The 15,538-nt window shown below is 40.8% G+C and overlaps 1 protein-coding gene and 1 pseudogene across 1 annotated transcript in view; both read left to right on the top strand.

Annotated features, from left to right (window-relative positions):
• UBE3D (ubiquitin protein ligase E3D) overlaps nt 1-15,538 on the top strand; it is a 154,801-nt gene that overhangs the window by 108,979 nt on the left and 30,284 nt on the right. The window lies entirely within an intron of this gene.
• Nucleotides 1,824-15,538, top strand: part of LOC112407942 (cytosol aminopeptidase-like) — a 37,752-nt pseudogene continuing 24,037 nt past the window's right edge.

Genomic DNA, 15,538 nt, shown 5'->3' with positions numbered 1-15,538 from the left:
TAAAGGAAGAAAATCTTTCAGTTATGATGAATACTTAGTCATTAGCTCAAGTAGCTTATTTTCCTCTTTTCTTCACTTTTTCTTATTAATCTGCACATTACACAGTCCCTAACAAATGAAGTAAACTGAATTGTTGTCATGCAGTTTGTTTGTTTTTTTTGCGGTACGCGGGCCTCTCTCACTGCTGTGGCCTCTCCCGTTGCGGAGCACAGGCTCCGGACGCTCAGGCTCAGCGGCCACGGCTCACGGGCCCAGCCGCCCCGAGGCATGTGGGATCCTCCCGGACCGGGGCACGTACCCGCGCTCCCTGCATCAGCAGGCAGACTCTCAACCACTGCGCCACCAGGAAAGCCCGCGGTTTGTATTTTTTCTTTTGCTGTCTTTTTTTTTTTTCTTCTACCATGATTTCTCCCTTTCACACTCAGATGCTTGGTAGAATCCGGAGGTCATTTCTCTCTGTAACTCATCTTTGTGCCATTCAGCATGAACTTAGCATCCTCTCTCCCTCAGGGCCATGCAGCCCTTGTAACCTCTCCTTCTCACAGCAAGGCTGGTGTCCTAGGACAGTCACTCACCCTGATGTAGGACACTCAAGCTCTAGTCTCAGATCTGCCACCACCTGGATTTTGTGACCCCCAGCTAGCCAGGTAACCTCTGTGGGTCCCAGTTTCTTTGTCTGTGCAATGAGGGCATTGGGTTAAAATCTAAAGTTCCTTTGAAAGTAGATGCACACAGAGTCATTTTGTCTGTTCCCTGTTTGTTCCTAATCTATTCACCCAGACTGAATAATATAACGTTATTCCTTAAGGGGACTAAGTCCTTATTTCTTTTGAACATCTTGAAAGTGTTTAACTGAAGGAAAGCATAGATAAAGCCACATAATGTAGGGTTTTTGTTTTTGTTTTGCTCTCCAAGAGAATTGTGTCTCTGTCACAGCATCTTCCTACCAGCCACAAAGAAAGGTCAGGAATGATGGGCTTAGGGTGCTGTCCGGCCCTCGGCTCTTCCTGCCTGCGAGACCCGGCTCACTCTTTCCTACGGAGGCAGGCGAGCGGAAAACACTGTCAGGTAGGCTGTGTGCCAGAGAAGAGCGAGAGGAGAAACCTGGAATGTTCTCTGCACAGCCTTTGATTTCTCTGCCTCTCTCTTCTTCTCTCCCCTCCCTCAGGCTTCTTCTGCTTTCGGTTTCAACTTCTGTTTTTTTTTTTTTTTTTTTTCTGTGGTACGCGGGCCTCTCACTGTTGTGGCCTCTCCTGCTGCGGAGCACAGGCTCCGGACACGCAGGCTCAGTGGCCACGGCTCACGGGCCCAGCCACTCCGCGGCACATGGGATCTTCCCGGACCGGGGCACGAACCCGTGTCCCCTGCATCAGCAGGTGGACTCTCAACCACTGCGCCACCAGGGAAGCCCCTCAGGACATTTTATAACTGGAAATTTGTGCCTTGTGACCGCTTCACCCACTTTGCCCCCCCCCATGCCCCTCCCATTCCCTGCCTCTGGCAATTATCAATCTGTTCTCTTTAGATGATATCAAGTTTTAAAAAATCTTTCTGAGGCTATTAAATATACCCGCTTTTAAGTCCTTTTCATTTGTTCTGTTCTTTTAATTTTGTCTGGAGTCGCCTAACATTCTAGTTGTGCATTTTGTGGCCTAATTCAGGGTTCCGTTTCTTCGTGTGTTTTAGAATGTTGGTTTGCAAGCTCACGTTGTTTAAGTTCTCACCTTGTGTAAGTTTCTCCCCTTAGTGCTCCCCAGGCTTGCCCCACCTCCCTGGTAGTTTTGTAGCTACTTCAACCTGCCTCGTCCAGAACCGAGTCCAGAATGGGGGGCGGGGGTTCTGTGCTGCTCTTGGGCTTCCTGCAGACTTACGCCCTGAACCAGCAGGCAGCCTGGCCTCTCGCCATTGCTGTAGCTGTGGACTCTGTGTGAGTCGTAACCTCCAGCAGGTGTCAGTAGTGACTTTTTTGGGTCTCCTTTCGTGGCTATTACTCTGCCCTGGAGCCTGACTTTGACTTCAGCCCCATGAGATCCCTGGCTTCAGCTCTGACTCCCCGCTTTGTTCTTCTGGTCCAAGGAGATGCTTAGCTCGTTGAGTGTAGCTATGGTTTGGAAGTTTCTCACTTTATATTTTGACCGCCATTGCCATATATTTGAAGAATTCAAGGCAAGGACTTTTAGTGTCGTCTCTGGCTCTCTGTGATTTAACCTTGGTTTTTATATCAACAGAAGGAGAATAACAACTACTCTTCCTATGTGAAAGCACTTTGTAAGTCATATAGGCAAGGTGTGGCCATTTTTATGATTAATGTAATCAGTATCACATTTTACCACTACTCTACATCTTTGGAGTCAAATTTTTCTTGGGGTGGGTGAGTGGCATGGTGAGGGAATGAAATATCCCCACATTTTTAGTTTTCTACTAAAAGTTGTCAGCGGTTCAGGTCACAAATTACAGAGTGGTTTCTTTAGGCAAATGGATTGTGGCGTTGTTTTTACTTTTAGACTTGTGCGAAATGCAAAGGAAATTGTGCTTAATGACAGTAGAACTAGCACAACCATTCACTGGATTTTTCATTTTTTTCTCAACTTTGTTTCTTTTTTAACCCAGTCATGGTGTCCAAAACACAGCTTGCTATCTGATATTTAGATGCTTTAAAAAAATCCACTTAGGGCTTCCCTACTGGCTCAGTGGTTGAGAGTCCGCCTGCCGATGCAGGGGACACGGGTTCGTGCCCCGGTCCGGGAAGATCCCACGTGCCGTGGAGCGGCTGGGCCCGTGAGCCATGGCCGCTGAGCCTGTGTGTCCGGAGCCTGTGCTCCGCAACGGGAGAGGCCACAGCGGTGAGAGGCCCGCGTACCGCAAAAAAAAAAAAAAAAAATCCATTTAAACTAAACCTGCTCTGGGTGTTTTAAGAGTTTAAATTTCTTCTTTCAGTTGATTACTTTTATCTCATCATGCAGAAGGCTTGGAGAGTCTCACTGTGAAGATGATGCTTTTTATCAGTTTTATAAACCATTTTGTTTAGGTCCTTCCCTCCCTGACAAAAAAACCCTCAAAACTGTGCATTATCAGGTGTCAAGAACCAGCCAGAGAGGCCCCAGCCTAAGTTTGACTCTGGATACAAAAATTAAAGGTTTCCTCTTCTCCTGCTGCCCCAGTCTTGGCAACAGTCAGCTAGAGCCCTGCTTTTCTCTTTTAACTGGCCATTTCTTTGTTGTTGTTTTTTTTTTTTTGCGGTACACAGGCCTCTCACCGCTGTGGCCTCTCCCGTTGCGGAGCACAGGCTCCGGACGCGCAGGCTCAGCGGCCATGGCTCACGGGCCCAGCCGCTCCACGGCACGTGGGATCTTCCCGGACCGGGGCACAAACCCGTGTCCCCTGCATCGGCAGGCAGACTCTCAACCACTGCGCCACCAGGGAAGCCCCTAACTGGCCATTTTTTAAATTGCCTATCTTGTCTCCCTCTCTTTCTCCATTCTCTGATCACCCGAGGTTAAAAATGCTCCCTGCACGTTTCTACATCGCAGAAAACAACGGCAGCCACGTAGTAATGAGTCTCCCAAAGTGAAAACATTAAACAACTTCCCAACTGTGAAAATTCTACACAGAACCACACCTTTAGCATTATTCTGGAGACAGAGAGTACCAGAACTGCAAAGTGACTGTGAGTAAATAGAAAAAAAAAATCAACAGGTTCCAGCACTCAATTCCGTATACTTCTGCCCCATCTCCACTCTGCCACAAGGCTTTTGGTGAGCAAAAGCAGACTTAAAAAAAACTGCAGAGAAGGCAGGAGAAACTAGCAAAGGTACCTAAGAGCTATTTGGAATGGCCACTAGAAAGATTAAATCCAGCCTAAAGTTTAAAATGCTAGAAAAATGTCCAAGCAGATCAGAGCACGGAGATTAGGGAGGGGATTTTTAAAGTGCATGTGATTTAAAGGGCCAGATGCAATACAGGACCAGGTACACCATTTAAAGACATACAGGATTTAAAGGGGCAAGCATGATTTTAAAAGGTAGGCATCACTTAATAGAGCAGTCTTCCAGAAGTATAACTTCTGGAAGAGAAAAAAAGGAAAAATAAAATAAGTACTTTTTAGAAATTAGAGGATGAAGGAGAAAAGGGAAATTTAGGGTTCTCTAAGATAAAAGAGAATCACACAGAGGATTGATACCTCTTTCCTACCACCGAAACACTCTGACAGAAAACCGCACTAAAGCTTTGGGACTTTGCTAGGCTTACAGAAAAGGGCACCTGTTAAAATGGGAATTTATAAAGCTTTCAGTATCATAAAAATGAACAAAAGGAAAGTAAATTCAGTAGAGAAGCTTTACAGAAAATCAGAAAATGGGGACTTCCCTGGTGGTGCAGTGGTTAAGAATCCACCTGTCAGTGCAGGGGACACAGGTTCGAGCCCTGGTCCAGGAAGATCCCACATGCTGTGGAGCAACTAAGCACGTGCACCACAACTACTGAGCCTGTACTCTAGAGCCCATGAGCCACAACTACTGAGCCTGTGCTCTGTGCCACAGCTACTGAAGCCCGCGCACCTAAAGCCCATGCTCTGCAACAAGAGAAGCCACTGCAATGAGAAGCCTGCGCACAGCAACGAAGAGTAGTCCCTGCTCGCCGCAACTAGAGAAAGCCCACGCACAGCAACAAAGACCCAACACAGCCAAAAATAAATTTATTTATTTATTTTAAAAAAAAGAAAAAGAAAATGAAAAAATCACAAACATCAATTCAGGAAAATTCTCCCCATAATGCAAAAGAAAATTGTAAGTTCACACTCTAAATAGAATTAAGAATTCTCAAACAAGCATTTGAGGATATGAAAAGTCACTCTAAGTCAGAAAGGCAAAATGGACAAAACCCAGGATAAATAAAGGATTTAATTGAACTCAGAAAAGAAATGGAAGAAAAAGACAAAATTATTTCAGAAATGAAGAATTAATTAAAAAGTGCCCAAATGAAAATACTCTAATGAAAATTTAATAAGGAGTTTGAAGAAAGATAGGAAAATAACCAAGAAAATGAAAAATGACATAAAGAAGGAAGTTAAAAAGTATCTGAAGGGAGGCAGATTTTTACCTCTACCCTCTTAGGGTTTTTTGGCTGTCCCTGAGGTTTAAAGTAGCATAAAACAGATTATCAGGAGAAAAGCATACAAATTTATATGAATTTTACATGGCACAAGAGCCGTCATAAGGAATGAAGACCGAAAGAAATGGCAAACCTACATGTTTTGATGGTAGGTTGAGCAGAGAGAAACAATTGTGGAAAAGTAACTGAACTATGTAGAAAAGCTAAAGGAAGATAATTATTTTAACAAGGTCTGACGGTATAGAATTCTTTCAGTCCCAATGATAAGAACATTCCTTGATGATAAAAATGTTACTTTTCTTCTGGTTCAGTGAAGACATCTTTCACGTGGGAATTTCATCTCCTGCTTTTAAGAAAAAGAAGGAAAGTCAGAGTGTCTTTTCTTGCATTTGCTATTTTTCAAGTGCCTTTACCTCAAAATAATCTTTATGCCAAAGTGGTATCTTTTGGGGTGGTATATTCTGCCATCCTTCAGGTCCAAGAGAAAGTGTTGGGAATGAAAGAGGCAGACAGAGTCATTAAAAAATTTTATGGGGGCTTCTCTGGTGGTGCAGTGGTTGAGAATCTGCCTGCCAATGCAGGGGACACGGGTTCGAGCCCTGGTCTGGGAAGATCCCACATGCCGTGGAGCAACTAGGCCCGTGAGCCACAACTACTGAGCCTGCGCATCTGGAGCCTGTGCTCCGCAACAAGAGAGGCCACGATAGTGAGAGGCCCGCGTACTGCAATGAAGAGTGGCCCCTGCTTGCCACAACTAGAGAAAGCCCTCACACAGAAACAAAGACCCAACACAGCCAAAAATAAATAAATAAATAAAAATTTAAAAAATTTATGGTAAAGAGCTAATATATAAAACTATAATTAAAATTTTTTTTCCAGAAATAGAAAAACCTGAATCCACACACCTGTGGAAACTTCCCACAAGTAGAAAAAGACCTGAATCTACACATTGAGAGGGTTCACTGGGCACCTGGGCAAGTTAACCTAGAGCGATCAACTTTGGTACACATCATACTAAAACAGATTTTAGAAAGATTTTCTAAAACCTTGACCCAAAGGTCAAATAACTTATAAAGGCAAAAGAATTAGACTAGCATCAGACTTAAAAATCTACACATCAAAAAAAAAAAACCCACCACCACCACCAAAAACTACAGGGACTTCCACAGCGGTCCAGTGGTTAAGACTCGGTACTCCCAATGCGGGGGGCGTGGGTTTGATCTCTGGTCAGGGAACTAGGATCCTACATGTTGCAGCCAAAAGAAAAGAAAAGAAAAGAAAACAACAACGAAACCACTACAAATCAAAGGAACAGTGGAGCAGCATTTAAAAAACCAAAGAAACACCTCAGTAAAGTGTGAATAAAGCATTTTATATCCAACCAAGCTGTCCTTCAGATGTTAAGGCAATGCTGAAACAGTTCTGACCATACAAAGTTAATCCTGCACTTAACCCCTCTTGAAGAATGTGCTAGAGAAAGGTTAGCAAACCATGGACTGCCACTTGTTTTTGTAAATAAAGTTCTGTTGGAACACAGCCACGGACATTTGTTTACATATTATCTGTGGCTGCTTTTGTGCTATATTGGCAGGGTTGCAGTACACTGGGGATCATATGGCCCACAAAGCCTCAAGTCTCTACTATTTGGTCTTTTATAGAAAAAGTATGTTGACCCCTATTCTAGAGGATTCCCTGGTAATGGCTGAGAAAAATTCAGCATAGGACTGGCCCTGATCATGACCTTTAAAAATATAAAGATGCACGTATTAGACTAGAACAGTGACAGGAATGATGGTAGAAGACTAATGCACAAATGTTACATACTGTGCAAAGTAGAAATAATGTAACTAAAAGGCGGGAGGAGAGGGAGAGGGAAAAATGAAAACAGAAAAAACTCGTATAGGCAGTAAGTGGGTGATAAAGAATACTCCTACCAAAAGCAAAACCTGATAATCCAGATGGTGACTAGTTAAATAAAGGATGTTTAAAAAGAATAATTACAGGGCTTCCCTGGTGATGCAGTGGTTAAGAATCCGCCTGCCAATGCAGGGGACACGGGTTTGAGCCCTGGTCCAGGAAGATCCCACATTCTGCAGAGCAAGTAAGCCCGTGTGCCACAAATACTCAGCCTGTGCTCTAGAGCCCGCAAGCTGCACCTACTGAGCCTGCAAGCCACAACTACTGAAGCCCGTGTGCCTGGAGCCCGTGCTCCACAACAAAAGAAGCCACCGCAATGAGTAGCCTGCATACCCTAACAAAGAGTAGCCCCCACTCGCCGCAACTAGAGAAAGCCTGTGCGCAGCAACAAAGACCAATGCAGCCAAAAATAAATTAATTAAATAAATAAAATTTTAAAAAAGAATAATTACAAAGGTAGACACTAGAACAAAAATAAGAAACTTTCCTAAATGTCAGTATACACTTCTTGTGGGGAAAGAAACACAGGGAAATTTTTTTAAATTTATGGTTATAAAATATTATGATAGATTTATGACTAAACACATCAGGTATAACAATAAATGTGAATAGGCTTAATTTACCTATTAGAAGAAAAAGATTTACAATTTAGTTCACAATATAAAACCCAAATATATGTTCTATATCAGAGACCTAGCTAAAATAGATATTCTAAAAATGAAGGACGGACAAAAGTGTACTGTATAAATGGAAAGAAAAAGAAGTGGTAGTGATGCTGATATCAGACAACATAGAATGTAAGCCCCAGAGCATTAAATATGAAAAAGGACACTCTTGAATGCTAAAAGTCACAGTTTTCTAACAAAAACAAAAAAGAGGAAGGCCCTTATACCTGGATATTCATAAATTCTCTTATTAAACAACTCCTGAAAGGGACATATATATTGAAATTGCAGAATTTTTTTAATGATGGCATCATGGTCTTTGTGACAGGCCTCTTTCACTTAACATAATGTTTTGAAGCTTCATTCATGTTGTAGCATGTATCAGTGCTTCCTTCCTTTTGATTGCTGAGTAATACTCCATTGTGTGGATATATCACATTTTAATTCACCCACTCGTCAGTTAATGGATATTTTGGTTGCTTCTATTTTTGGGCTATTATGAATAACGCTGTTATGAACAATGGAGTTGCTATTTGGAAAAAGGTAAATTTGATGCATATTCTCACACCACACATAAGAATAAACTGCGAATGGATTAGGGATCTAAATGCAACAAATGAAAACTGATGAAGTTGAATAAGGTCTGTAGTTTACTTAGTAAATATTGTACACATATTAATTTCCTGGTTTTGGTAGTTGTCCTGTGGTTATGGAAGATGTTAATATTAGGGAAGCTGGTTAGGGGCATATGGGAACACTCTGTACTTTTTTTTGCAACTTTTCTCTGAGTCTAAAATTATTTGAAGATAAAAAAGTTTGAAAATAATGAGTGGCATACCGAAAAATGAAAAAAAGGTATTCTGTGCAAAGTGGGAGGCTAGACTAAGGCTTATCTTTTGAGCTCTAAGAAAGGGAACATCCTGGTACCATGTAGGGAAGAGAGGTGTTAGAGGGAAGCCAGACTGCATCTGAGGGTTTGGGCCAGGAGGTAGCAGGGATACAATTTAAGAAGTCCTCACATACTGACAAGGGCTTAGTTTGCAAAATACACAAACAGCTCATACAACTCAATAACAAAAAAACAACCCAATCAAAAAATGGGCAGAAGATCGACATAGACATTTCTCCAAAGAAGACATATAGACGGCCAATAAGCATATGAAAAGATGCTCAATATCGCTAATTATTAGAGAAATGCAAACCAAAACTACTATGAGGTATCACCTCATACTGGTCAGAATGGCCATCATTAAGTAGTCTACAAATAACAAATGCTGGAGAGGGTGTGGAGAAAAGCAAACCCTCATACACTGTTGGTGGGAATGTAAATTGGTGCAGCCACTATGGAGAACAGTATGGAGATTCCTTAAAAAACTAAAAGTAGAACCACCGTATGATCCAGCAACCGCACTCCAGGTCATATATCTGGACAAAACCATAATTCGAAAATATACATGCACCCCAATGTTCATAGCAGCACTATTTACAATAGACAAGATATGGAAGCAACCTAAATGTCCATCGACAGATGAATGGATAATGAATATGTGGTACATATATACAATGGAATATCACTGAGCCATTAAAAAGAATGAAATAATGCCATTTGCAGCAACATGGATGGACCTAGTGATTATCACACTAAGTGAAGTAAGTCAGAGAAAGACAAATATCATATGATATCACTTATATGTGGAATCTAAAATATGATACAAATGAACTTATTTACAAAACAGAAACAGACTCACAGACATAGAACACAAACTTATGGTTACCAAAGGGGAAAGGGGAGAGGGAGGGATAAATTAGGAGTTTGGGATTAGCAGATACAAACTATTATATATGTAAAATAGATAAACAACAGGTCCTACTGTATAGCACAGGGAACTATATTCAATATCATGTAATAAACTATAATGGAAAAGAATATGAAAATATATATATACATATATGTATGTAAGGCTGAATCACTTTGCTGTGCACCAGAAACCAACACAATATTGTGAATTAACTGTACTTCCAAAGAAAATAAAATAAAAAAGAAGTCATCACACTGATTATAGTTTACTTTATTACTATAATATGTAAGATAACATGTAAGACTTCAGGTTGAGGTGGAAAGTTTTGATATATACACAATAATTAATTGTTTTTTGAGTGTGGGCATCATTTATTTCAAAGCTTTTAAGCTTGTTGATGGTATAAATGCACACTTTGAGGGTTGGAAGGATGGATAGAAAATACTGAAGAAGTAAATGTTGGTTATCTTCATCTTAAAGACATCCATGACTTAACATTAAGGTTCAAAGTATAGATGGTGGCGTTGAGGAACTGGAATCTTAAGAAAATCAGAAATCTTCTGTTTTTTATTTATAGAAAGCCCTCATCTAGTCCTTGAATTATAAAAGAAGCTTAGCAAAAATGACATTTTCTCTAAAAGCATTGAAGTGACGCTTTCCCCCCAAAAAATCTTAGTTTCATTATGCAACAGGCAATTCTAGTAGGTCAGTGTTTATTACATTGGATAGAATTAGGGCCCAGGGTATGCAGGACAAACATGGCTATTGAAAAGCCATGCCTAAGAAGTAAGAAAGTTGTTAAGAAAGCGTTCATTGGCTTGTGGGCTAAATGGATATCTTACCTTTACCCAAAGAAAGATTTATGTCTTTAACCTCTGATTTTTCTCATGAACTCAATCAGGAATCATACTTGGCATGGTCTTATTATTTTGGTTGCCATATTGGTTTTTTAGAATCATGTTTGAAATATTACAGAAGAGTTGATTAAATACAGTGTTTGTAGTCATATTTAAAGTTGGAATAGATTTAGTGACTCAAGCCTTTGTTATAATAGTGTTTCCACAAGAAAATCAAATTCATATTGCATCACCTAACTTACAGCTTTTTCCCCCCAAGAAGATAATTTACCATATGTACAAAGACGGCTGCTATTTGGATTCCTTTGGATATCTTTATCCAGTATTTTGTCAGAGGGGAAATTGCTTTATGCATGATCTGAAATAATTGAAATAATTGGAAGTATAATGAGAGCCAACATTTAGAAGCTCCCCTGTGCTTCTTTCTGCTCTGCAAAATAAAATTATCACTGAATGCGTTCATGTTTTAAAATTTAAGCAGACTTGGTCAATGAATCTTGTTTTCTAAATGTGCGGAGGTGATTGTATAAGGTGGTTGGTGCCTTTTTAAGCTTCCCCATACATTTGCAAATTTACTGTGATGAAGTGGTAACTTGCAGTCTAGAGCTGATTACAGAAATCAGGATGTAGTTAAACTGTATTTTTTAAAATTCAGATTATTTCTTGTTCCTCTGCTTTTTATGATACATGTAACATCATTAATAATGTTTTCAGACGTCCATGAGAGATTTGAAGACTTGTTTTGTTTTTTTGTGATTGATAGCAATTGGCTTAAAAAGAAAGTCATTCATATGTGTGGCTCCCAGGATCCAGTTTAGCATCTGACCAAACGTTGCATTCTTTTTCACTTTTTACATGGGTCCCACTCCATTTCTACATTCAGGTTGACAAGTCACAGTGAAATGGACTGAAAATTCTGAGAAAGGGCTTGGGTAATGCAAGCTGGGATTTCCTCCTGTAAGCTTCTTAGGAGTCTGGGGGAACAAGTTTTCTGGCTTCTGACCTAGGGAAGTAGGGCCAATAAGGAAAGAAATTCCTCATACATTTCAAGGGTGTTCAAAAGATGCTGGGCAGGCAGAAAATATGATAGCACTCCAGGGACATTTTTGTTACAGTAGATTGATTTATAAAGACAAAAATATATTCAAATTAAAAGAAAGGTGACTTCGGTGTATTATTCCTTCTTCAAATCATATATTTTATTTTCTAAAGAAGTAGGCTTTGTTTTCAGACATATCTGTGTCACTTAACCTTATCATTCAAATTTTTGTCCCTATGTAATATATGGGACATCTTGACTTTGGTAGGCTGTGAACACAAAACCTAAGCAAATCAACCTAGATGGGGGAGAAACTCATTTTCCTTATCCCTAGCCTTGTGCTAACTTTTATCATGAATGTCATCACTAGCTGACCCATTTCTCTACATGGAAATATGGAAATTACATTTCTCCTCCATGACGTGGGCACCCGCCAATTTTTCCTTTCTGATATATTCTCCTTTAGACATCATTCTGGTATTTTTGATATGTTTTCCTCTACTCATCCTTCTCTTATCTTATCTACTAACCTGAAAGTTATGTCCCTAAATTGGATCTCTGTGGAAAAAAAAAAAAAAAAGAGCACACTAGCACTGAGGCAGAGTACCGTGGCCCAACAAGAAGAAATGGGAGTCCTTTAAAAAAAAATAAGCATTTCTCTCTAATTTTAAAAGAAATATATAGTGCTTGTTGGAAATTTTAAAATGAAAACGTCTAAACAGTTCCTGAATCATATCCTTCAGCGTTAGCATTTAAGTGTCTTGCCTTCTGGAGTTTTCTCTGCATACATGCAGGGGAGAACTGCGGGGGAGGGGGAGCGGCGGTGATGAAAAGAGAAGGCAGTCGGTTTTACAAAACTAGAATCATACTGTACATAATGTTAAATCCTGCTTTCTGCATTTATGTCATTAATAGTTTCTTATACCATTTAATAAGAATAGCTTATATTTATTGAGTATTTACAATGTGGAATCACTCTTGTAAGCACTTTGTACATATTAACTCACTGAATCTTTTCAAGAGTCCCGAATATAAGTACTGTCATTATCTACCTTTGTCACATGAGCAAACTGAATCACAGAGAGATTTTAAAAGTTCACAAAGCTCGTAAGTGATAGAGATGGGATTCAAACTCAGATCTCACTCAGAGTCTGTGACTTTTAACAATTACGCTGTTGTCTTCCGTCACTTTGAAACATGATTTGTGATGCCTATATGATATTCAATCACGAATAGTGTTGATTTCGCTTTTTTCCCGTAATGTTTTATTTTGGGGAACAGTTTCCCTGGCCATTAATGTGATTTGCAAACATAATATTTAATGACTGCATAATATTCATTTGTATGGCTATCTGTATGAAGTCTGAGGCTGTTTCCAGTTTTTAAGATGATAAACAGAGTCCCTATCTGGGCCTGGGCATAAAGCATCTTTGGGACTAGGATCTCCCTACCACAGCCATAACAAAGGGCCTTGTTTTAGGAATCTGTGCCAAAGGAAAAGAAGTTCTTCACAGTTTACATGGACAGGAGATAATCGTGATAAACTGATTTCTGAAATATCAAGAGAAATTTGATCATTCTGAACCACCTCCGAAGGCAGGCAAAGCACGAACCTTTTATGGCCTGCGTCCTGACTTCTCCACCATCCTGTTATCCTGGGTAAAAAGGCAGCTAGAACAAATGACCAGGAAAACCAGAATGAAGGTAAAAAAATCCAGCGTTGCTACTCCAGCAGAGTGCAGGCAGCTTCATGACAGAAAGATCTCATCTGTGGAGGAGTATCCATGGGGTTGCCCAGCAGTGGGAGAGACATATCTTGGTCTATACGAATGTGCGGAGCTGAAGCAGAAAGACAAAACTCTTGTCTTTGCTTAGCTACCTGGAAGTGGGGAATCACAGGCCTGGTAGAAAGGAGTCCAATTTGCTTCTGGGCAGAACTTGGCCTCCTATTTGATGGAGACACCAGCCTATGAGATGATACCTACCATATTTGCAGAAATAATGGAGAAGAATCTTAAAGTTCTAAGAGTAAAAGCTCAGGTCTAGATCACACCTAAGTCTTGGACTGAAGACCCAGAAAGTGGATCTTTTTAAAGTGTGGCCAAATGACGTAATGAACATCTGGTCTTCTTGCAGATTCACTACAGGGGCAGCCTCAGTGCAAGTAAAGTGCCACTCGTATTTTTGGGAAGGGGATGTCCTTTGACCCTGGTGGTAATCTTATCAAGGTGTCTGCAAACGTCAACTTCCTGAGGGCTGACATGGGAGGAGCTGCCGTGTGTTCAGCCATTGTGGCTGCCACAAGCTCAGCTTGCCACTTAATGTAATAGGTCTGGCCCTCTTGGTGAACATAACCTCAAGCCTAAGCCTTCAAGCCAGGAGATGTCATCAGAGCCAAGAATGGGGAGACCATACAAGTCAATAACATTAATGCTGAGCCAGGGGTATTAGCTGACATTCTCTGTTATATGTACATCTTCAATCCAAAGTTCATCAGAAATGTTTCGACCGACCTTAACAGGTGCCGCAGACATAGCTCGGGGGTCGGGAGGAGGGACAGGTATCACTGGAATTTTTACCAGTTCATACTGGTGGCCTACCAGACTACTTGAGGCCAGCATGGAAATGGAGGACCACGTCTGGGGGATGTCTCTGTTTGAACGTTGTATAAGGCAGATTACAGATTGCCAGCTCATTGCTGTTAATAACAGTGGGCAATATAGGTCTGCAGGGTCACGTCCAGCCACAGCACACCTGAATGGGACACAATCTCCATGGGCTCATTTAGACATAGCAGGTGATGACCAGTAAAGATGAGATTCCATGTCTTAGGAAAAGCATGACCAAGAGGCCAACAAGGACTCCAGCAGAGTTCTTAGGTTCAGTCAAGACAAGGGTAAGGTTTAATTTAAATACTATGAAATTTCTACATTCTACCTTAAATTGAACAGTTGAACTTCAAAACATTTTTAAATGGATGAAAAATTTTTAAAGGAAACAAGTGATGGCATTTTTAAAAACACAGAATACAATGAAATATGTGTGCCTTTTTAAAAATTTATGCAAAGATTCAGCAATTTTAAAAATAAAGCTCAGGGGCTTCCCTGGTGGCGCAGTGGTTGAGAGTCCGCCTGCCGATGCAGGGGACGCGGGTTCGAGCCCCGGTCCGGGAAGATCCCACATGCCGCGGAGCGGCTGGGCCCGTGAGCCAAGGCCGCTGAGCCTGCGTGTCAGGATCCTGTGCTCCGCAACGGGAGAGGCCACAACAGTGAGAGGCCCACGTACCGCAAAAATAAAATAAATAAAAATTAAAAAAAAAAAAAAGCTAGTATCCTGCTGGGCAAGGATTTTTTTAAACGTATTCTATAAATGGTAATAAATTGTTTACAAGTTGCCTGATCACTTTTTAGATCATATAATTGGATTGAGAGGCAAAATACATGTTCAAAATATGTTTTGAATCTGTGATACTAGAGACTGTAAACAAACTAAAGTTACTCAGCAGTTTTCATAAATAATAAATTCAGCTTTTTGTACAAAAAATTAATTATGCTATAGAAACAATTCTTGTCCATAAGCCTTGGCCGAATCTCTAATCATTTCTGAAGGCAAAGGGTTATGAATATTTTTTTTTTTGTGTGTGTGTGCGGTACGCGGGCCTCTCACTGTTGTGGCCTCTCCCGTTGCGGAGCACAGCTCCGGACGCGCAGGCTCAGCGGTCACGGCTCACAGGCCCAGCCGCTCCGCGGCACGTGGGACCCTCCGGACCGGGGCACGAACCCGTGTCCCCTGCACCGGCAGGCGGACTCTCAACCACTGCGCCACCAGGGAAGCCCATGAATATTTTTAATATTTTTTGTTTTGATACGTTTTGCCAAATCACTCTCCAGAAAGTTCACATCAATTTACTTTTCCACCAAAATATACTGTTTTATCAATTAGTAGTTGTAAACTATGCAAGAAAAAGGCTGTACCATTTTTTGCTTTTATTACTGTACATCTTGTCAAGTACAGTGTACAGTTAGAGGCTCAGTTAATGTTTTGAATAAAGAGAGAAATGTGTTTAATGATGGCTGTTTGGGGACTTTTTTTTTTTTTTTACGTCTTTATTGGAGTATAACTGCCTTACAGTGGTGTGTTAGTTTCTTTTAA

The sequence above is a fragment of the Neophocaena asiaeorientalis genome, unplaced genomic scaffold, assembly GCF_003031525.2.
Source record: "Neophocaena asiaeorientalis asiaeorientalis breed wild unplaced genomic scaffold, Neophocaena_asiaeorientalis_V1.1 scaffold253, whole genome shotgun sequence".
Classification (NCBI taxonomy): domain Eukaryota; kingdom Metazoa; phylum Chordata; class Mammalia; order Artiodactyla; family Phocoenidae; genus Neophocaena; species Neophocaena asiaeorientalis.
The sequence above is the reverse complement of the archived record's forward strand: the minus strand, read 5'-3'. Positions and strand labels throughout refer to the sequence as shown.